Genomic DNA, 23,444 nt, shown 5'->3' with positions numbered 1-23,444 from the left:
CGAAAATATTCAATTAACTTTTATGGTGCTCTAAATTGTTCAAATGGATTTGTCTAAACCACACATCAATATATGCCATTCTGCGAACAAACATTCGAGGTCGCCTGAAGTATACTCGTCACTTTTTACACATTTATGGCAGTAAATAATCTGTTAGCGATGACAGAAGTGTCCACATTGAACCCTGGCTTTGTAGACCTCGATTCGAATTCGGACTCTGGTACTGCCTGGGTAGACTTTGCTCCTGTTCCTGTGTGTTCTTTTTCTCCAATTTCAAATCGTTACTTGACTGGTGTGCGGCTATTTACTGTCCTACACTGTTAAAAATAAAGGCGCCAAAGCGGTTCTTCAAAGTCGTGCCACAGGGGGATCAGTTTTGGTTCCTAAAAGAACTATCCATGCATATGAAGGTTCCAGAAAGATCGATTTATTAATTTAGATCTGTAACAGGTTCCAGAAGTGACCATGAATAGATTATAACACCAGCGCCTGGTGGTTGCCGAGAGATGCTCCAGCTGCCCCGCGACCCCTAGATAAACGGGTTAAACAAATTGATGGATGGAGAGATGATAACACATTTGTGAAATACCAGAGGGGTCCTGGCTTTTAAATGAATTTGGTTGCATACAATAACACATGTTAAGTTCTGTTGTCTTGATCTGTTAGTATCCCGGTAGCCTACAGTACATTAAGGACTTCTAATTATACGCTAAGACCCCTTCCCCAGAATAAAATGGTTCTGTTAAGAACCACACAGCCTGGTAAAGTGCCATTGATGAACCGTTACTTCTGAGAGCGTAGTATGAGTGAGTGCTGGTGTGTGCGAGCTTGAGGCCGACTATGGACTGTCGCTCCATCCATGCTGCCGGGGTAGGCTCCGGGGGCCGCCGTTCCTAACTCGGGTTTAGATGAATGCATGGACAGAACTGTCAGGCTGGCGCAGTTCGGTTAAAAGTGCTTCCCCGTTTATCCGCGAGGATTTTATTTTCTGGATCCACTGATTTCATCGTTAGTCCGTAAAATGGGCAAGTTAAATTAATGGGCGACGGGCGAGTGTGTGGTGATTTGCGTGTGCGATATGATGAAGTGAAGAATTTTTTACGGCATAACATTTGATTTGTTTTAAGGCAAAAACTAAGTATGCGAAGGAATAGCAAGAAAGCATCATGCGAGAACAAGACTGGCAGTAGGAAATTTCGGGTTAAATGCCTGGTGACAAAAGGACTATACACAACTTAAAAATCTCTTTATTACACAATTAATTTTTGCGCAGCGTTTTAAAACCAATATATGTTTCCTTCCATCTAAGATCTCTAGGTGGCGGCGCGAAACTCCGCGGCACTCCGGCAGCACAATAGCTCTGGTTTTAAACACATTGACAATAAAACAACAAGCGGCCAGATGTGGTCAATATTGGAGGCGTGTTCTGTCTAAATGCACACCTGCCAAATGGAGACATTGGAGACGATTGTTTTTGAGAATATACTGATATATTTTCAACAGAGCAGAATGCAGCCGACCCAATAATTAGCCGTGCACCTTCTCGCTAATAGCTCGCTGTTATCTATTAAGGGCTTGAAAGTCACTGTGATTAGGTGTCAAAATAGTCACGGCCACAATTGTAATAAATTGCTGATTATAACATCTTCATCCTTAAAATGGCAAACACATAATAACGTAATATTTTGGGGGCAATTATTAATTTCACTTGGAAGTCCGAAGGAAACAGCTGTACAGCTACATGTCAAAAATCATATAGGCAGAAAAGCACGGAACGGAGTCATGTGACATTTCAATTTGAAAGCTGCTTAACTTGGTGTAGCTGCTTAAGACATCCGGTATTATGAACTGGCGTAGAGTCATGCGATTATTAATTGAAAGCGGGATATTATGTTAATGTATCGATAAAACGGTGTTACACGGCCCATTTCACAGCGGGAACCGTTGAAGCACCTCGTAAAGTCCAAACCATGTCTTAAGATTGATACACGCACTGACAGAATCGGATGGTATTGCAGTGGATTAAGCAGATGAAATTATTAAGGGCATGCTACTCTAGTTTGCCTTGACTTTGACAACTTTATAGTAAATACGCTTCTTTTTGCTTTATTAATATATGTTAATGTTTGGTAAGTAAGGGGCTATATAACATCAAGAATAATAATAAATAGACTGGAATAATAATCCTTACAGATGCATTCAAAATAAGTTTACATAACAGAGGCTAGCATCCCGAGTTGTGAATTTGATAGACATTCAAATTAAGAGATACTGATTTATTATTTTTGGATGAAAAAAAATTTCACGGCAGCATCCTCTCTCTCTAAAACTCCAACTATCTAGATAGACATCCACGCTCTACTTCGCTGCTCGAACACTGTCCAAGCCCCTTTGCAGGGAGAAGCCGATTCTCATCAATGGACACATTCCAGATTATTTAGTACTCGGAGCCTCCTGGCAATAAGCAGTATTTCATATCCCTGACAGCGGCTGCATTAGCGGAGCGCTGTAATATCCTGCGCGATCACTGGGAGACGCGTTGCAGTGGCCGCTCACGAATGCCGCGAAGCTCCGGTCGCCAGAGGAGAGCGTTTGCCTGCAGACGCGGAAAGGAAGCCCAGATAAAAGGACGGCTTCCCCGTTAATGTGCACGCACGTCAGACTGGGAGTAGCAAGCCGAGTGAATGGAATTTGCACCGATCGCTCGGACGCCTTTTTCTTGAGTCAACGTTGTCTGTTGTCGCCTGACTGGCATTCTGTTCGGCTTGAGTCGACCACATTCTGTAGCCTTCAAGGATCTGGAGTTTCTCAGAGTGGGACGTGAGCCGAGGACGTGCAGTAATTCTTTTGCTCTTTGACTTTAAACCTTAAATACTCGACCTGCGCAGCCTCCAGCTCAAAGCCAGCATAAACTGGGAGTACAGCATATGTTACGAGGGATTGATGAGACGCCAGCTCGTTCACTGCTGCTGGTGGCTGGTAAGCTTTAACGTATTTAACACGATCTTGCAAATACATGAAAACGGGGGGTATAGTGGAAGATATCTCCAACAAACCCAACTGGCAATGTGAACTGAGTTGGCAACATCGGTGGGACATGCAGAAACACCTGTGGGATGTCAAATTACATTTCCTAATTTATTAACGACGTCCGGCTTTCAACTTCAAATGGGTGCGCACCGATCGAGATAATAATGTATAGCACGCAATCAGAACGCCAGTTATAAACCAGGGTAACGTGTTGTTGTTGCTGTTTTCACGCACTCCTAAGCAGGCTGGTATTTCGGTGACTCCTGGCTATCGGACAACATCAAATTTGAATTGTTGTGAGTCATCACGCACTACAAGGCGACGGATGTCTTAAACCGAGGAGTGACATCAGTATACTATAGAGCCAGTTCTTCGCGAAATTCACTAGAATAGCTTGGCAGCCAACTATCACCTCGCTTCTGGTGCATTTCATCTGAAATCCGACAGCCTTGGGGATCCGCAGCTACGATTTAGAGGCTCAGCCCCGCTCCAACGGGGGAGTGCGTTCAGCTAATATCAGTCATTTCTCATTGCTAGTAAATCTGGGCATTACAAGATTAAAGACAGCAGCTTCATGCAGAATTTCCACCGGTAAGTCATAACAGGGCTAATTTTGATCTTAATACACAAGGAGCTGAGTAGAGAATAAGCAGGAAAGCGCCTCCCATTACACTTGTTTCAGCACCGAAGTTGTCGGACAGCTATTTTTAATGCGACTACTTCAGCGGACAATTCCTGACCTGTTTTATTAAAGGTCTGGAGTGAAGCGTTTGGACTTCCACCACATGGATTCACACGACTGATCCGGTGTTTCTTCGTGTCAGTGCACATTGTTCATCACGAGTTCCGATGTCTTAAGTATGTAATTACATGTGTGTCATTTCCAAACATCCCTCCTTACTGAGTCACGAGAGCACTACATTGTAACAAAAAGAAAGAAGCTCATTAAAATCGAGCGGAATACACGGAAAGGAGCTATTGTAAATGCCGTCTTGAAGCTATTGCCGCGTCTGCCGGAGGTGGACTGCCTTTAATTTCAAATCCCCGGCTGCCTATTTGTCCAGGTATGACAACATTCCTTTACATTTTATGTTGCACGGCGTATATATGCTCTTAAAATCTCCCAGTTTTGCGTGCGGCGGGTTTCAGTTGAATGATCTTTGCAGGAGATGAGCTACACGAGTATTCATACGTAACACGGATATAGGCATGCTCAATGTGAGGATTGTTTTGTCTTAAAATTCACACAATTCTTTGCTTATTTGTGTTTGTGTAATTTTTATTTATCTTGACTTTATTTCAATAAGCAACCTCGGCGTGCGTGGAGCGTGCCAGGGCTGTGCGAACTCATAAAAAATCATCTGACTGCATACGCAAAGATGTATCGCTGCTCCATTCCGTTTTCAGCCGTCAGATGCACCCTGCTTTATATAACAGAAGAACCGGCATCTACAATGAGAGCACTGAACTCATGTCAGAGAGAAAGAAACACAAATGTCCAGACTTGTTCCACTACGTGCTGTTTAACTCGATCACTGGACCGCTGTAGTTCTACTACAAACGTCGACTAGTGAGATTTTGGTCTAAGTGTTAAAAACCTATAAGAAGATGGAGTGGATCAAAACTCAGTTTGTTATTCATTTTAAAATATATAACATAAAATGATCTTTAATCGAAATCCTGCAGTATCCATCCTTTTATTCTCAATCCACATAATCCGATTATAGGACTGCGGGAACAGCAGACGTTTGCATCAGGAACCAACCCTGGATGGGGTGCCAGCCTGTCGTAAAGCGCACTCAATTGAACCGATTTATGTGGTCTACAAATGTAACTCCCACTTTTAACTAAGGTGCGGGAGACAAAAGTGGAGCACTCATTGACAAATGTGCAAACTCTAGATTGACAACGAACGGAAGGAGATTTTAGCGCAGGTTTTTTATTTTATCCCAATGTGAGTACAGCCGACTGCTGAGCCACCGTGCTGACCTATCCTGGCAATGGGAATACGTTTTTGTTTTTTTTTTCAAAATAAAATATTTAAAATATGATGACTATAACGATCGATATCAGTAACAATCCCAAAAGGGATTTTAAAATAGGCTGCTCTAAACTCTGCGATTGTAATGAGGATGAATTATGAAAAGAGACTTAAGAAAATAATATGGCCAATACTTATTCACGCCTTGAAAACCTGCTCTGATCGCCTCAAACTTTAGATAAGGTTAGATTTTCTTTTTCCTACCAAGGGCAGAATCGGGGTATCTTTGATAAGGTCATTTGCATAATGTGTTCACAACAGCAACTGCCGGGGAATCCAAAGGGATTTCATTGCACTCTCTTCCACTAATCCCTGACTCAATTAGTGCACACAAACTCTCGGCAAATTAGAGCAGCATGTAGTGAGGACGACAGGACCGCAAGGAATTTGTACAGATCCAGTTCCCATTTTCTTTTTAACATTATTGAGCCTACTTTTTAACTAGAAAATGAATCTCAGCTGAGTATATGCCGCGTCCCTGATAATTTTTATAAAATAATGTTCCTCCATCCGTCCCGAGGGAAGACTTGCGGCATGTTAAGTAATGTTTATCTAGTGCTATCGGATGAAAAGATTTCAGTACGTATGCAGTACGTGGTGTCATTACAGTCATTTCAAAATACATCCATACCGATTTTCACTGTACTGAAAACGTTTATACATTAAACCCCGACGTACGCCGCAGGCGATACTTACACCCAGAATGAAGGCGGCGTCAATACTTCTGTAAAGGCATGGCTTTTCTCGTCATACCAACGCCTCCCCCACCCTCCGTCTTAAATAATGCAGCTCGACTCTTAAAATCGATGTAATATTCTTAAAATAGTGACAGCACTTCTGTTCAGCCAGGGTAAAGTGAGATAACATTTTAAAACAAGGTTAGCACAATTCAGGACACAACTGAGCTCAAGGCGAACACCCAAGCCTGGGCGGGGCGCCAGTCCATCCCCGAGCCAGTCGCGTACACCCACGTGGCTTGGGAAGTGCGAGGAAAACCGGAGAAAAGCGCACCGCGCAATAGGGAGGGCATTCAAAGTGACCTGAGAAGGATTCCAACCCAGGGTGACAGATCAAGGGCTGCAGCGCTTAACACTACGCCACCCTCAGAACGATCGTCTTACGAGGAGTGAATGTTTCACTATTGAATACACAATCAGATACTGTATATTGTTAGCAAACACCGCGCAAGGAACGGAAATGGACTTCAGCTAGTTAAAGCAGACATCTAAGACATTCGATGGGATTTAAGAAACTCACATAAACGACACGTGTAAGTGTCACAACGTTTTGGTTTTATTTACCACGTTTATGTCTTATTTATTGGAAAAGAGTGATCAATTGGTTAGCTCCCATCACCATTATGGTGTTATACATATATACAAGACACACGTCCTCCATCCTGACAGGTTTATTCCATTCGTTGTCGACTGAGCCGGCGTCTTTCCCAGCAGCAGATTTAATTCTGAGTTCACTGAGTACTGTACATACAAACAACTTAAAATCCACTGACCATGAAGAATTTTTCAAACATTATAATAGTTATGTAATGTATGTTCTGATCATCCAGTTTGAGTTTTAGGTGTAACTTTATGTGTTTGGTATCATGTTTTTTTTAGTTATAGCTGTCTGGATGTTTCCAGTTGTGTTACCTTTTCTCTCTTGGAGACTCCACCCCATTACTTGTTTCTCTTTACATTCAATTTAATGAATAGTGGCCATTGGTAACATGAATCTAATAGGCAACATACTGTCCTTTGTTGGCAAAGGAGCACATTGCTGTGTTCAATTTAGGGTAGTGAAGGTTAACTTCTAATTATAGGGGCCCTGCTCAGGTACAAAAGGGGCATTTTAGGCTCCCTCTGCATTATTTAAGAAAAGAAGATTATGCATTCAACCCATGGGCAAAATATAGTCAATAAAGTGTTGTTTTATTTACAGTTACAATGTTAAGAGGTTCATGTTGCCATAATGAAAAGAGTTATAATGTTCCATCATCTATCTATCTATCTATCTATCTATCTATCTATCTATCTATCTATCTATCTATCTATCTATCTATCTATCTATCTATCTATCTATCTATCTGTGCATTTTATAAATGAATAATGCACCAAGCTACAGTACACATAGTGCATACTTCCTCAGGTGTGCATTTCTTTCTGCAATATTATTATATTTTTAAATGTATAAATCACACTTCAATATATAACTTCTGCATGCAGAAACATTCATTTTTAAGTTATAATTGTAGAATATTTGTCTAAAAGCAGATTCAACAATATACCCCACCCTCTTACATCTTTGTAACATTCCAAATAAATGTGGTTACAGTTGTGTAATGAAGGATTTATTAATATACAGGAACATTCTGAAATTGATTTTAAACCTCTGGGAGGATGTTCATTTTGGTAACATTAATTGTCCTAATTACTACAATGTGAGGATATAATCACATATTAATGTATAGGTTAACACTTTCCAAAGGGTTACAAAAAGTAGATTTAAATCTCTTACATATACTTCTCTTCTGGTTCGTCCTGCTTCCTGTTCAAAAGCGGGTTCTGCCCACACACAGCCGACACAGCATTTCTCGATTCCTATTCCTGGTCGTCCAAACCCTTCCCCACGCTGCCTGAGGCCTCCCATATACCCCCACACCACTTTTCTCGATTCCTATTTCTCCTTCGGACTACCGCGTTCTCCGCTCCTCTCTCATGACCCCATTGGTGTCACGTCACCGTCCTCTATCTAGCCTGACCGCGTGACCTTTCACTTCAGCCATGTGTGTGCCTGGGAGTCTTTTCTGTAGCCTGCTACAGGAACGTACTCTGTCGACCATTGGCATTGGTTTCGCTCCTTGCTATTGGTCTCGCTCCTTCCTATTTTCGTTATACTGTGACGGTTGTTTCCTAAGCCTTTGTTATAAAATGAATGACAGTATCTTCTCTGTTGATGGGTTTTTGTACAACATCATCTTATGGTTTAACCACTTTTATCCCTTACGGAGACATTGGCTGGCACAAAGATTTACAACACGTTCCCGATAAAAGAACCGGCAAGCAAATAAGGCTTACTCAATGCCAATTTTATGCATACAGATTAGCAATGAGGAATACATTTAGTATTTTGCACTGCAGCGACAAACTATTCCAACAGTACGTCATAGATGCGTATGTTTAAACAGAGGGCATGTGTCTCAACTCTCAGATTAGATCAACAAGATCTGCGCTTGGAACAATACAAAGGACTATCAGATGCACTGCAAGCAAACACTGAAAATAACAACATACGTGTAGGCAAAATGATCATATTACCATCCACATTTCCAGGAAGTCCAAGATAGATGCAACAAAACTATCGGCAGAACTACCTTCTCAATGTTTACCACAACAACAAGACCCAGTTGCTCAACTTTACGGTGATATTAATTGCTCAACTGTGACTCCCCAAGAACTTGCTGCAAGAACAATACTGAGCGTCACAAACGATGATTCTCTACATATTAACAACAAACTTCTTGATCTTATACAGGGTGAAAAAGTGACCTTCAAGAGTGTAGATACAGTAGTCAGTGATGATCCTAATGATCAACTAACGTACCCACAGGAGTTTTTACACACCCTCACACCAACTGGCATGCCTCCCCATATCCTTCATCTGAAGTTGGGAGCTGTAGTTATGCTCCTCCGAAATATTATGCCATCCAAAGGTCTTTGCAACAGAACAAGACTCATCATTACCCCAATACAAACAAATATTATTGAGTGCAAACTGATCGCTATCCAAAATTCTTAAACAATCTTCATTCCCAGAACCTCTCTCCTTCCTTCTGACACCAATCTCCCTTTAACATTTAAATGCACACAATTCCCACTCAAACTCGCCTTCTCCATGACTATCAACAAGTCCCAAGGACAAACATTTGCAAAGATTTGCGTTAATCTACAACAACCAGTCTTCAGCCATAGTCAGTTGTATGTGGCTTTTTCTAGGGTTAGATCTTTCGACTCATTATCTGTCGTCTCCACCAAAACACCTATTAACATCTTGATTTCTGAATTCCTTTCTCACCATTTTCCATTCCTATTCTTACACCACCGTATGCTATGGTGGGCGTCGGCTAGTAGATCTTTATTTATTTATTGGAGATTGTAATTGTAAGATATTTGAACTGTTGTGAGACAGAAACTGATCAAATGCAGTAGAAGTGCAAGGAAACCTCAATCTGGAAATTTTGTGGAATTCCTTGAATATTCCTAAAACAACTGGTAGTGATGAATATGAATTGGTAATGAAAAATTACAAACACATTGACAAAATGACAGATACATTTTTGATAATCATTAAAGTTAGTGAGACGTTCAATAGCACTAACAAATGCCACAGGAGACAGGGGACAGCACCATCTTTTTCCACCCAGTCTAAACCAACATGAGCCGATGCTTTAAATAGTTTATTCCGTGCACATAAGGTGAACCCAAACTTGAATTTATATAATGCATTAAATAAATATCTCAATTTGACTCTAACAAAACGCTTCCTGTGTACTAAGAAATAGCACTGCCTTATGAAGCTCACTGGCTGTAGAAGAATATATTATGTTGCACATTAAGCATACGTTTGAAATGATTTCCTTTCCTTTAACAAATGTCATCTGACCTTGCAAAATTAACAGTGGAAGAACTTTTTCCATTCTTTTTTGTCTAGTCTTTGCCAATATCTTAAAATTTTTGATCAGTATTGGTCTGTAGGATGCCCATTCTAGAGGGTTTTTATTTATTATTAACATTTTAGGTGGGCAACCCAGCCACAGGGGATGCACATACCAGTGTGTTTCTTTGTGCCAGTCCCAAGCCCGGATAAATGGGGAGGGTTATGTCAGGAAGGGCATCCGGTGTAAAATTTTGCCAAATCAATATGCGGACAACAATGCAAATTTCCATACCGGATCGGTCGAGCCCCAGGTTAACAACGACCGCCACCAGTACTGTTAGTCAACAGGGTGCTGGTGGAAATTGGGCTACTTTTGGCCGAAGGAGAAGAAGAGCGGGGAGACGTGTCCGGAGGCAGGAGGAGAGGAGGAAAGTAATGAGAGTGGAACTGAGGGTAGGAACTTTGAATGTGGGCAATATGACTGGTAAGGGGAGAGAGTTAGCAGATATGATGGAGAGAAGGAAGGTTGATATATTGTGTGTGCAAGAGACTAAATGGAAGGGGAGTAAGGCCAGGTGGATTGGAGTTGGATTCAAATTGTTCTATCATGGTGTGGATGGGAGGAGAAATTGGTAAGGAGTTATTCTGAAGGAACAGTATGTCAAGAGTGTTTTGGAGGTGAAAAGAGTGTCAGACAGAGTAATGATTATAAAGCTGGAAATTGGAGGTGTGATGATGAATGTTGTTAGTGCATATGCACCGCAAGTTGGGTGTGGAATGGATGAGAAAGAAGATTTTTGGAGTGAGTTGGATGAAGTGATAAACAGTGTACCCAAGGGATAGAAAGTGGTGATTGGAGCGGATTTCAATGGACATGTTGGTGAAGGGAACAGAAGAGACGAGGAGGTGGTGGGTAGGTATGGTGTAAAGGAGAGGAATGAAGAAGGTCAGAAGATAGTGGATTTTGCCAAAAGGATGGACATGGCTGTGGTGAAAATGTATTTTAAGAAGAGGGAGGAACATAGGGTGACGTACAAGAGTGGAGGAAGATGCACACAGGTAGATTACATCCTATGCAGAAGAATCAATCTGAAAGAGACTGAAGACTGCAAAGTAGTGGCAGGGGAAAGTGTAGTTAAGCAGCATAGGATGGTGGTCTGTAGGATGACGTTGGAGATCAAGAAGAGGAAAAGAGTGAGGGCAGAGCCAAGGATCAAATGGTGGAAGCTGAAAAAGGAAGACTGCAAGGTTGAGTTTAGGGAGGAGGTGAGACAGGCACTGGGTGGTAGTGAAGAGTTACCAGACAACTGGGAAACTACAGCAGATGTAGTAAGGGTGACAGCAAGAAGGGTGGCATGACACCTGGACAGAGGAAGGAGGAAAAGGAAACCTGGTGGTGGAATGAGGAAATACAGGAGAGTATACAGAGGAAGAGGATGGCAAAGAAGAAGTGGAATAGTCAGAGAGATGCAGAAAGTAGACAAGAGTACAAGGAGATAAGGTGCAAGGTGAAGAGAGAGGTGGTGAAGGCTAAAGAAAAGGTGTATGATGAGTTGTATGAGAGGTTGGACACTAAGGAGGGAGAAAAGGACCTTTACCGATTGGCTAGACAGAGGAACCAAGCTGGGAAATATGTGCAGCAGGTTAGGGTAATAAAGGATAAAGATGGAAACATACTCACAAGAGAGGAGAGTGTTTTGAGCAGATGGAATGAGTACTTTGAGAGGCTGATGAATCAAGAGAACGAGAGAGAGAAGAGGTTGGTTAATGTGGAGATATTGAATCAGGAAATGCAATGGATTAGCAAGGAGGAAGTAATGACAGCTATGAAGAGGATGAAAAATGGAAAGGCTGTTGGTCCAGATGACATACCTATGGAAGCATGGAGGTGTTTAGGCGAGATGGCAGTGGAGTTTTTAACCAGATTATTTAATGGAATCTTGGAAGTGAGAGGATGCCTGAGGAGTGGAGAAGAAGTGTACTGCTGCCAATAGTTAAGAATAAGAGGGATTTGCAGGACTGCAGTAACTACAGGGGAATAAAATTAATGAGCCACAGCATGAAGTTATGGAAAGAGTAGTGGAGGCTAGGGTTAAGAAGTGAGGTGATGATTAGTGAGCAGCAGCATCGTTTCATGCCAAGAATGAGCACCACAGATGCAATTTTTGCTCTGAGGATGTTGATGGAGAAGTTTAGAGAAGGCCAGGAGGAGTTGCATTGCGTCTTCATGGACCTGCGAGAAAACATATGACAGGGTGCCTCAAGAGGAGCTCTGGTATTGTATGAGGAAGTCGGGAGTGGCAGAGAAGTACGTAAGAATTGTACAGGATATGTACGAGGGAAGTGTGACAGTGGTGAGGTCTGCGGTAGGAGTGACGGATGCATTCAAGGTGGAGGTGGGATTACATCAGGGATCGGATCTGAGCCCTTTCTTATTTGCAATGGTGATGGACAAGTTGACAGACGAGATTAGAGAGGAGTCCCCGTTGACTATGATGTTTGCTGATGACATTGTGATCTGTAGCAATAGTAGGAGCAGGTTGAGGAGACCCTGGAGAGGTGGAGATATGCTCTAGAGAGGAGAGGAATGAAAATCAGTAGGAACAAGACAGAATACATGTGTGTAAATGAGAGGGAGGTCAATAGAATGGTGAGGATGCAGGGAGTAGAGTTAATACTTGGGTAAGTAAATACTTGGGATCAACAGTACAGAGTAATGGGGATTGTGGAAGACAGGTGAAAAAGAGAGTGCAGGCAGGGTGGAATGGGTGGAGAAGAGTGTCAGGAGTAATTTATGATAGACGGGTATCAGCAAGAGTGAAAGGGAAGGTCTACCGGACGGTAGTGAGACCAGCTATGTTATATGGGTTGGAGACGGTGGCATTGACCAGAAGGCAGGAGACAGAGCTGGAGGTAGCAGAGTTAAAGATGCCAAGATTTGCATTGAGTGTGACGAGGATGGATAGGATTAGAAATGAGTACATTAAAGGGTCAGCTCAAGTTGGACGGTTGGGAGACAGTCAGAAAGGTGAGATTGCGTTGGTTTGGAAATGTGCAGAGGAGAGATGCTGGGTATATTGGGAGAAGGATGCTAAGGATAGAGCTGCCGGGGGAAGAGGAATAGAGGAAGGCCTAAGTGAAAGTTTATGGATGTAGTGAGAGAGGACATGCAGGTGATGGGTGTAACAGAGCAAGATGCAGAGGACAGAAAGATATGGAAGAAGATGATCCGCTGTGGCAACCCCTAATGGGAGCAGCCAAAAGAAGAAGAAGAATAGCATTTTAGGTGGGCGGCACGGTGGCACAGTGGTAGTGCTGTTGCCTCGCAGTAAGGAAACTTGGATTCACTTCCCTGGTCCTCCCTGCGTGAAGTTTGCATGTTCTCCCCGTGTCTGCGTGGGTTTCCTCCGGGTGCTCTGGTTTCTTCCCACAGTCCAAAGACATGCAGGTTAGGTGCATGCTTGGTGTGTGGGTGTGTGTGTGCCCTGTGGTGGACTGGCACCCTGTGTTGGCTGTGATTGGCTCCAGCAGACCCCCGTGACCCCGTGTTAGGATATTTTAGGTAGCAGGCTATTTGTCTTTTGTGTTCTTGAGTACAATTAGCATCAACTGACTTAAGTGACTAGACAGCTTTTAATCAAATTCTGCTGGGCTGGGGACGTTCCAGTCACTGTCCTATAAAGATTTGACGGTGTGTTGAATCTCAGAAAAGCTTTGAGAGTTAGCCAGCTCCATTTTTATTTGTTTTTATATATACTGTATATATTTTGTCTTTATTATCTCTGAGATGGCACTGAGCTTGTTGTGCCAAAATCTTACTAGCGTTTTCCCTGTACTTGTAATAAGATTATTGTAAGTTAAGTGTTAGTTGCTGTGCTTTCCTTGTGGTCAATGAGCTGAATTCTGCTTTTTTTATTATTAAGTTCAATGGTGGGTGATTTTGCATATTCATCATCAGCTTTAGAGATATCAATAATTCATTCAGAGGCTTTTTGGGTTAGTTTATTTTAAACTGTGCCTTTGAAACACAGAAAACAGAGCTGAGGAGAGACCTGAGGGAATAGCAGGATAATTGAGATTCCCTGCTAGCTCGCCTAAATGCGGGTTTACTTAAACTGTGGCCAGGTATCTTGGTCCACTCACTCCTCACTAATCTGGCAAACTGAGACTCCCTCTCTGAGTCTGCCCCGTACGCGGACTACAATTCATCCCTGGTTAATGCTAATCTTGCCTTCTGGCAACAAGCTGCCAAGTTCTCTACCTAAGTCCAGTCTCTCTGTGATGAGGGAGATGCATAATTTTACATCTTTATGCTGCTTATCTGGCTAGAACACGGCAGTTCCATTAAGCTGTTGTCTTCTGCAAGCCCCTGACTTCCTTGAGGCACTTACTAAGAATCTCTGGAATGGACCTAAATGAAATGTCTACATGTAGGCCAACAGGCAATGCTGCAGTCACAATCCTCTCTGTACTGCGTATATATTGGTGTATGTAACATGGCTTAAAGTGTCTATCAAACTTAATGGTACATACACAAAACACGGCCCAGTATATACTCTTGACAAAATATTACATTTCTAAAGATGTAGTGATTTTCTAAAGCGACTTATTTTAGCACTGGCACGAGGAGTGACAAGTCGCTCAAAGTCAGTTGTAGTAACAAGAGAGACACACACAGGCACGGAGAGAACATATAAACTCCACACAGACTGAACAATTCAGGGTTGAACTTAGAACCCATTTATAAAAAAAAATATTGTCAATTAATTAACTGTACATATATTAATGTATACTATATATAAAGTCCTAATGGCCATATACTGAGATATTAGGAAATTGAAACATTTTTATTAGATTTCTTTCTTCTGTGTTCTGAATATTATGTGAGTGTTCTTAAATATTTACACCCAGTGCTTGCAGTGGGCTAGGACTATCTCGGAGTTCTCACAATTTATTTTGGGCCTTCAAGCTTTAAATCTATCCAACTTGAAACTTCTGAAAGAGCTGAAACACCTGGAGTGCCATCTCTTCTTTTTTCCACTTCAATCACTGCAAACAACCAAGAGATTAACAGTAAACAAAGAGCGCTTTAGCTACAGCATCAAAATATTTTGATCAATCAATCAGTACTTTTATATAATAGACCTTTTTATACTGACCGCCTCTGCAGAATGATCTGCATCACGAGTGCAGTGTGTGAAAGTGAATCAATATATTGTCTTTCATGACTGGTACCATTCATAAACCACTTTACCTGATTACCGATGAGCACTTTATGAAGAGCTCTGAGATGGTTTTCATGGTCACTAAGTGCTGCCCATTTGTGCAAAATGTTACTGGCTACTAATACTCGGTATGTGAGAGACAGAGCATTCCTTCAGAGAAAGGTTGCACACAATCTGTGTTGCACAACAAAACACCACTGAAATATAGTTTGAGCACCATGACCATGTTCAATTTATTTCCCTTTTAAAAGCAAGGCCCATTAAAAATCACAGTTCAGCAGTTTTCTTCTATGAATGTTTGCAGGACAGTCTTCTCAAGTACTTGATTACTGCCTGTATACTCTGATTACTCCATTTAATTTGGAATTTTAATCGGTGGAGAGAAATTTAAGATGCAGTGATAGTCAGAACTGCCTGTCCACTTATTGAGGCATAAAATGAGAATATCCATCTATCTATCTATCTATCTATCTATCTATCTATCTATCTATCTATCTATCTATCTATCTATCTATCTATCTATCTATCTATCTATCTATCTATCTATCTATCTATCTATCTATCTATCTATCTATCTATCTATCTATCTATCCTATTATATGCTATTATATGCCTAGGAAGGCAGTGTGAACAAGTGGCTGAACTATTTATAAATCAGAAAATGTATAATGAAGAATAATCTAAGTCTCCGTTCACTTGTATGCTATAAAAAAGATTGTCATACAAAAGATTGTTTGTCCCAATAACAGACCATTTTTAATTGCCAATTTAATATAACACAAGGTGAAAAAAGATCGAGGCAAAAACACATGGTCGATGTCACTCATGTGTCTTCCAGTGCTGAATCTGTTGCCATCCATGGCTCTCTTTTAAAGCAGGAAGCTGGAAAGGGGTGGGTTCAGAGGCAAACTGGAGATCATGTCACTGTTCCTCTTCTGGACACTTCTCCATTCAAAAGCACATCACAGGAAATTAGGTCAGTGAGTGTAACACCCCATTCCTTCCCCAGTGTAAACTCCCAAAATTGGTCCCTGTCAGAGCTTAGCTCACTTAGCTCACTCATATGACAATATATATTTAATATTTATTATTTTATTAGATTTGTTATCCATCCATCCATCCATTTTCCAACCCGCTGAATCCAAACAGGGTCACGGGGGTCCGCTGGAGCCAATCCCAGCCAACACAGGGCACAAGGCAGGGAACCAATCCCAGGCAGGGTGCCAACCCACCGCAGGACACACACAAACACACCCACACACCAAGCACACACTAGGGCCAATTTAGAATCGCCAATATACTAATATATTGTAAGATCTATCTATCTATCTATCTATCTATCTATCTATCTATCTATCTATCTATCTATCTATCTATCTATCTATCTATCTATCTATCTATCTATCTATCTATCTATCTATCTATCTATCTATCTATCTATCTATCTATCTATCTATCTATCTGTTTTGCCTGTCTGTCTATATGGCAATCCAGATAATGTGTATGTTTTGTATATCTTTATCTTTCAATGAACTGGTGCCTTGTCCATGACTGCTTCCTCCCTTGAATCCAGTGCTGCCAGAATTGGTCCCAGCCTCCTACAGTACTGATGTGGAATAAGTGTGTTTGAGAATTGTATTTATATATAGTAATGCTCATGAATAGTTCATTTCATCATAACAAACTGTGGTGTGGTATTTAAGATTCGTTCTCCTTCCCAATCTGTATTGTATGACTTTGTGAATTTAATAATTCTCCTTTTGTCCTGGACTGGTGTTCACCATACAAAGTTGTTTTTTTTTGCTTCTCTAAGAACCAAACTAGTTAAAAGCATTTTTTTGGGTGAGAGCCCATGCATGTTAAGAGATGCTGCTTTGTAGCTACATGAATATTCCTGAAACGTGTGCTTTAATCGAGTCTCATCCTTCACATTGGATCATTAAAATCAAAATATATGGAAAGCCTGCATTTCCACATGAGTAGACATAGTTCTCCTGAGACAGCGCTACTAAGCTTACTCTTTGGATGATCATGAATTATAGCCCCACTATCACACCAATTACTAATGATGCCAGTAATAATAATCAGCAGCCGGGCTTCGCCTGGTAGGTGATGGCACCTTTTTCCAAAACCATCAGTCTCTTGTTTTTTTTTCCCTGCAGCTTTCTGTGCTAGTATAACAAAATTATCTATCTATCTATCTATCTATCTATCTATCTATCTATCTATCTATCTATCTATCTATCTATCTATCTATCTATCTATCTATCTATCTATCTATCTATCTATCTATCTATCTATCTATCTATCTATCTATCTATCTATCTATCTATCTATCTATCTATCTATCTATCTATCTATCTATCATTTTCCTTTATATGCTTTCACACTACAGTCCCATTAAGTTAATTTATCTTCAATCTGATCTATTAAACTGTTGTTGGAAATAGATTAATGTCAGACAGGTAAATATTATCTCTCAAGTTGCTTTCATTTCTGCAGTCTTTTTCAACATTAAAGTTGTTAACATTTGATTTGAATTACTATCAGAGTTCTGGAACCTTTGGATCAATGTGCTGTTTGTTTGTTTCATGTCAATTCCTGGGCCTTATTTAATTAGAGATTGTTGGATATGCTCCTCAAAGCTTTACGTGGAGTCACGGGTGTGTTTCTTTACTCTTTTATATGGCACAGTGTTTTAGAGGATCACTTACTTTTTTTCCTAGGTAGCTGCACTGAGATTAATGTCAAAAATATAATGTGGTTCAGTGTTTTGCTGTCTTGGGTTGGTTCTCTGCCAGGGTGGGCTCTGGCCCCTGTGATGACAGACTGAATTAAGTGAGTTCATAAAGAATGGTTGTTGTCTGTGCCAAGTGTTGTTTGACTTACTCAGACAGCTACACGCTACATCCATTCTTTCTTCGTCTGAAGTATTTTACTCCCATAAGTACACTGGCTGTACCAACATAAACAGTGATATGATTTGCATCTGTACTTATCCAATGGCTCTTTTGACATCACCTTCTCTGTGTTATTCCAGAACCTATCTGGGTGCACATTTTTATTTTAAACTCTTTTAGCTTTGCATTTTTTTTCAGCTGATCCTTTTGCATCTTTAGAGTGACACAATGTATCAGCCTGATGGTTTATGTCATGGCTGCTGTCTGTTGACTTCTACCCTTCCATGAATTTCTCCACCTCACTGAAAAAATAGACAAAAAGTCTTTTTTTAAAATCTTTAATTCAAACAGAAAATAAAAATGTGAAGGTTTTATGTAAGATGTTTAAATCCTCACCAAACCTGCAGCATACACCTACCACGTTCCATCCTCATTAGAAGCAATCACGGGAGGGCCTTGTTGTGATCAGCTGAGAAGGCATATTGCATGTCTTCTCATGCACAAAGCTTGATTGTTTTCTTATCATAGGACAGGAGTAGCACTAACTAATAAACAACCTACAAATGATGGCACACTGCAAAACGCAGATTGCACCGTAATAAACTCAGACAAAGCACCTCACTCAATGCTACTTGTTGGGAACCCCTGTTGTAGGCCATGCCTCTAGAAACATGGGATTGAACCCTAATGTTGGACCAAAAATCTGGTGGTGAAGACGGTAAAATATGTCACATCACTTTCTAACCTGCTTAATCCTGACAGTTGGAGGGGCTGGATCCTATCTCAGATAGCATAGGGCACATGGCAGGAACAAACCCTGGACAGGGTGCCAGTCCATTGCAGGGTGAACACACACACAAACCAATCACAATCTATGGCCAATTTATCATTGCCAGTTCACCTAAAAAAACTAGAGCACCCGGAGGAAACCCATACAGACACCAGGAGAGCAAGCACACTTTACGCAGCAAGGACTCAGGATGCGTACCTTGCTCTGAGACAGCAGCGCTACCACTGCACCACGGTGCTGCCCAGAATAAACTATATTAACTTTAATTAAATGTGAACACAGTCCCAAAAATTAAAGCTGATCATGACAGCCTAATCCTTCCTGCCTGCCTGACTACTCCATTGAGAACTGGTCGGTGAAACTTATCAGAGAAGTACCAGAAGATATTTGTAAAAGCAAATACAAATAAAAAAAGCAATCAAAACCCAGACAAGGGGCAAGAATCAAAGTCAAAAACAAAGAAAGACAAATACAAAAGAGTCGCAATTAGAGCTTTTTTGTTTTTTTTCCAGTTCCTCAGCACAATGTGATAAAAGGTCAATTAGGAGCTCATTTCTTTATCTGCTCTTTGGATACAATATCAAAAAAAAAATCTCTAATTGCTACACTTTTGTATTTGTCTTTCTTTGTTTTGTCTTCTTGCCTTGTTTTTGTCTTTTCAAGGTTTTGATTGCTTTTTTTTATTTGTGTTTGTTTGTTTTTGCCTTTACGAGTATCTTCTGGTTCTTCTCTGATAAGTTTCACCTACCTATTCTGAGGCAGGACAAGGGCAAGCTAAACAAACTTGTACGGCTTCAGCAGTCAAAAAGACCAAACCAAAACTTAAAACCAAAATTGCTCAAGAGTGTTTGGTTTACCTGTTGATGAATTTGGACACAAATGAATTTGCCATTCGTCGTGATCTCCACACTCATGTAGCCACTCCCAATACACACAGCCACACCCACCACACAGAGCCACGCCCCCAGTGAAGAGCAAACTCAGAGTAACATAGAAAATGGCTCTGCTGATAACATCGCATGTTACAATTGTCAGTATGGCAATTATTTATGAGCAAGAAAGAAAAACTAATAATGATGCAAAAACTGTACCTACTCTGATGTGCTGCACTTCTAGCAGGAAAGTCTTGGGCTGCTTTTTGCAGACTTTATTTTGAAGAGATGGCCAAAAAGGTCAGGGCTAAAGCTATCATCTCTTCTTTCTAAAAACTGGGCTTGTTAGGTCTGAGATTTGGTTTCTTTGTGCAGAATAGGCAAAGTTTAATGATTTTATTTTTTCTGAATGCCTACAAATGTTTACTTGATGTTTGTAATCTTGGGCTTTGCCTTATCCTTTTTTGGTCATGAATGGTGCTATATACAGTAAGTTGCTTGACTAACCAAGGGCCACCATTTTCCTCTTCATAATCTTTGATTCCTGATGAACATCCAGTTGCCTGATAATGAGAGCAAACAATAGGCAGAATCAGAGCATCTGTCTGCAGCTCAGGCTAGTTAAGATTTTCTGTTTGGTTGCTCAGAATCACTCCTTGAGAATGTGTGGAGGCAAAGTGCTGAAAATCCAATTGAATAATCACATAGGAGAGTTGGCAAGTGACCCTGCTACACTGAGCAGTGAAGTGACGTCAGCATCCGACACTGAAAAGCTGTGATCACAGCTCAGAAGGCAGCCGGAGTATTCCTTATTTTATTCCTTATTTTTCAAGTCAAGTTTATAGGTTTAATCCAACCTGACAAGGGAGCACACAATAATGTGACACCTTCTCCCCATTCACCTTATTTATTACCTTCTCATACGAACAAAGCAGAAGAATCCATCAGGAGAGAGCATTCCCAACAGTTCTCTGTTCCTCAGCTCCTGTATCTCTCAAATTTAATATGGAGCCGCATCTCCAATGGTTTTCTGTAGTGCTTCCCTGCCTCGTCTGTCGTTTAACTTTGTGTAAAGTGCTTGGGAATACAATTTGTCATGTACATCATGTGAAAAAGAACAGTCTTGACGCACAAAGAAAGGCTTAGGGCAGCCACCCGTATACTTAAAGCCTGGCTGCAAAAGGCAAATATAAGTTGCACAGATGTGTACAGAGTTGAGTCCAAAACAGAACTGAAGTTAAAGAGGAAGTGATGTCATTGGGGCTGGAACCGGAAGTGACATCCTCAGAGCTAGAAGTGACGCCATAGGGCCAGAATCAGGCAGAATTTCCCGTGTCCGGTCTGCAGAGATAAAAGAGCAAGGTTTACTGCACCCTGTCATCCCCTGGCCTGGCCTGGAATTACCTTCTTTGGGTCCATGCGTATGTGTGTGACAATTGGAAATGGACGTATGTTGATTCACAGCTTTATAGTCCTGTGTTCTCCTCAGTGTGAATGTGTGTCTTTTTCTTTGGGTATTCCAGGTTTCCTCCCACATTAGGAGTGTGGGTGAGTGTGTGCTTGCCTTCTCCAGGATTCATTCCTGCCTTCATGGGATCATTATTGTCACACATTACCACTCTCTGGTGCCATCATCAATGAGTATTACTACCCTGTCCAATTCTGCTGGAACAGACTCCATCTTACAGGGACCTGTTAATTGAATGAAGTTTTCGCAATAAATGTTTGATTGATGAGCAGTGAGAGTTGATCAAGATAGTATAGAGCCGGGAGAATCAGACAGTAAAGGAGTACAGTAATGCTGCTGTACAAGCAACCAAACAGAACCATGCAAGCTCCTGCTGCTGCACTTTCAATGCACCCAGTTTTAATTTGGTTTGAAAATGGATGCAATGTGAGACGCTCTCTGGAGAGAAGGAGGATTTTTTTTTTTTAGTATTTTCCTTTCTTGCTTCCCTCTGACTGGCTACTCAGAATACATTGCAAGCAGTTCAGGCAAAAGCCTTAAAATACAGAGCACTGCAACTGTGCTCATCCGGATTATCCAGTTCGTTGTTATCCTTTTTCTGGTGGTGCCTTTAAAGTGACCCCTCTGCAGCCCCAACCAAGTTTACTTTAATAAGAGACACATCAGTTTTCCTTTTTTTGTTTCTGACCAGTAATGAGATAAATTTGGCATGGGCATTTGGGGTTGGAAAGCGTGAATATGGCAGTCTGTGAAGTTGAGCCGGCCACTCTGCTGTGGTCGCACACATGTGAATACTGTCTGTTTGTAGCCGCTCATTGATTTCTTGATAAAGCGGAGAGCGGTATTTAGGTGACAAGTTCACACTTGTCACGGTTGTCTTCTTGCATGTCTGCCACTGCAGTGACTGGACATGATTGCTTACTTTTTCCGAAGGCCCTGCTCTCAGTTAATGAGCTCATTGTCTCTACAACTACTTCTTGACTTGTCCCAGATTTAGCTGCCCCTGGCTTTGTTGTCGGCAATAATGTGGCACTGTGTGTGTGTGTGTGTGTATATGTGTGTGTGTATGGTGCAGGGAAGCCCTCGCCATTGCATGGCTTCTGCTGAAAAGAATCTGCCACCCTGCATAAGAAAAAGGGCTGTGCAGACATCTTGTTTTCCTTCAAGTGAGAATAATTAGAACTGTGGCTGCGCTCTCATGCACATGTGTGTGTGTGAGAAACTGTGCCAGTGTGCGTGTTTACTTTTTAATGCGCTGTGACAAGTGTAGAGGGCGTGCCAGCCACCCATCCCAATACAGACAGACGCAGGAGGTACACTGATAAAAAAACACAAATGTTTTTATTTTTCTTCACCTCATGGGAAACGCCTTCCCTGTTTCCCACAGGCACAACAGCACACAATGCTTTTCTTTTTCTCTCTTTTCTTCTCTCCTCCACTCCTTCTCGGCAAGCTTCATCTCCCTCTTCCTGACTCTGGCTCTACAGGTACTGTCAGCTGGCTCCTTTTATACGTTACCTGGAAGTGCTCCAGGTGCTTGATGACCTACTTCTGCAGCACCCCCTGGCAGTGCCCCTGGATCCCAACAGGGCTGTAGACAGCTCCATCTCCCATGTGGGAGTCTGAGGCACCACTGCAACCCATGGGGGGTGCCATCTAGTGTCCCGGGGGGTGTAATGTTTTACCCAGGCCTGCTCCCCCGGTTCTCTCAGGAAAGATGCATCCTGGCTGGGCAAGGACCCGTCTGTGACAGTGCTTATACATGCAGGTCATTGTTAAGTTGGCATTTGTGTGCATTTTTGGGTCTACATAAAAGTGTGGGTGTGTGCCAGGCCTATGAATAACCATAGAGGCATATACATGTGTATATACATGCATGAATAAAATGTGCTTGTGAGTGAATAAAAGGGTGAACATCTATACCTGCACAGTATTATTTCCTCATTTGGCTGATGCCTTTATCCAAGGCGACTTACACCATTTTATGAAACAGTTGCTTGCATTTCTTTTGTTGTCTTCCACTTGGAGCCCAGGCAGGTGAAGTGACAGTGTCAGTAGCAGGGTTTTAACACACAACCTCAGGGTTTGAAGTCCAAACCCTTAGACACAAACATATAGCCATTAAGTGCATTGTTTGTTTCCTTCAACACATTGCTATAGTGTATACTGTATATGAAAACAGTGTTTCCACAAATACACTTTTGATGGGTTGTTTTAACACTAATTTAACACTGGCAGTTTCTTTGTGTGTCAATAACAATGCAGGTACACATGTGTTAAACTGTGGTGCACCTGCCTGCACGTGAATGTATATGTGCTACATCGTGTGTGCATACATACATATATGAGGGAGGGCATACATGGAATGGTGTCTGTTACTGGGCATCCGCTTTACACCACAGGACACCTTACCTGAAAATGTATATTTTAACTGGCCAGCTTGAACCTTCTCAGTCAAACCACCT

The 23,444-nt window shown here is 41.5% G+C and overlaps 1 protein-coding gene across 2 annotated transcripts in view; it reads left to right on the top strand.

Annotated features, from left to right (window-relative positions):
- The first annotated feature begins 2,370 nt into the window (after positions 1-2,370).
- Positions 2,371-23,444, top strand: part of LOC114648143 (metabotropic glutamate receptor 4-like) — a 983,563-nt gene continuing 962,489 nt past the window's right edge. Inside the window, exon 1 of one of the 2 annotated variants that reach the window (XM_051924640.1) lies at positions 2,371-2,979. The gene's annotated coding sequence lies outside the window, so the exon portion shown is untranslated. The other variant, XM_028796992.2, reaches the window with a different exon arrangement.

This window comes from Erpetoichthys calabaricus, chromosome 3 (genome assembly GCF_900747795.2).
Source record: "Erpetoichthys calabaricus chromosome 3, fErpCal1.3, whole genome shotgun sequence".
NCBI lineage: Eukaryota > Metazoa > Chordata > Cladistia > Polypteriformes > Polypteridae > Erpetoichthys > Erpetoichthys calabaricus.
Note: the sequence above shows the minus strand (reverse complement) of the source record. Positions and strands in the feature narration are given on the sequence as shown.